The following is a 539-nucleotide window of genomic DNA, read 5'->3' on the forward strand; positions in this document are numbered from 1 at the left end:
CTCAGTTTTTGGGATGAATGGCACTTTATTTAAAAATCTTTTTGTAACGCTATATAAATCCTGAGATTTATATAGATTTATATATATATATTGTAACGCTCATATATACAGTATATAGCATTACAAAAATATTTTTGAATAAAGTGCCATTAATCCCAAAAACTGAGTATATATTACACTACTTCTAATTTCTATTAGAAGTAGTATTTCTACTATTTCTAAGTGAAATCAAAATGAATAATAGCGTTAACAACAAATTATTACATTTTATATGTGCTAAACATCCGAGCTGTTTCTAATATGATCTGAAGATCTGTGCTTTTCTGTTCCTTAAACTATGATGCCATCTAGTGGACGAGTCTGGTAACAGCAGCTGCCTTACTGTCGGGATTCAGGAAGAGACATCCGAGTTATAAACCACTTGTTGCACCGGTTGAAAAAGCGTTCAAATCACGCCCAATTAAAAGTATCGATTGCTGTACCAGCTACAAAATGGTGCGCACTCATTAGTGTTAAATAGCCGAAGGAATGACTCATGA

The sequence above is a fragment of the Xiphophorus hellerii genome, chromosome 10 (assembly GCF_003331165.1).
Source record: "Xiphophorus hellerii strain 12219 chromosome 10, Xiphophorus_hellerii-4.1, whole genome shotgun sequence".
NCBI classification, from domain to species: Eukaryota; Metazoa; Chordata; class Actinopteri; order Cyprinodontiformes; family Poeciliidae; genus Xiphophorus; species Xiphophorus hellerii.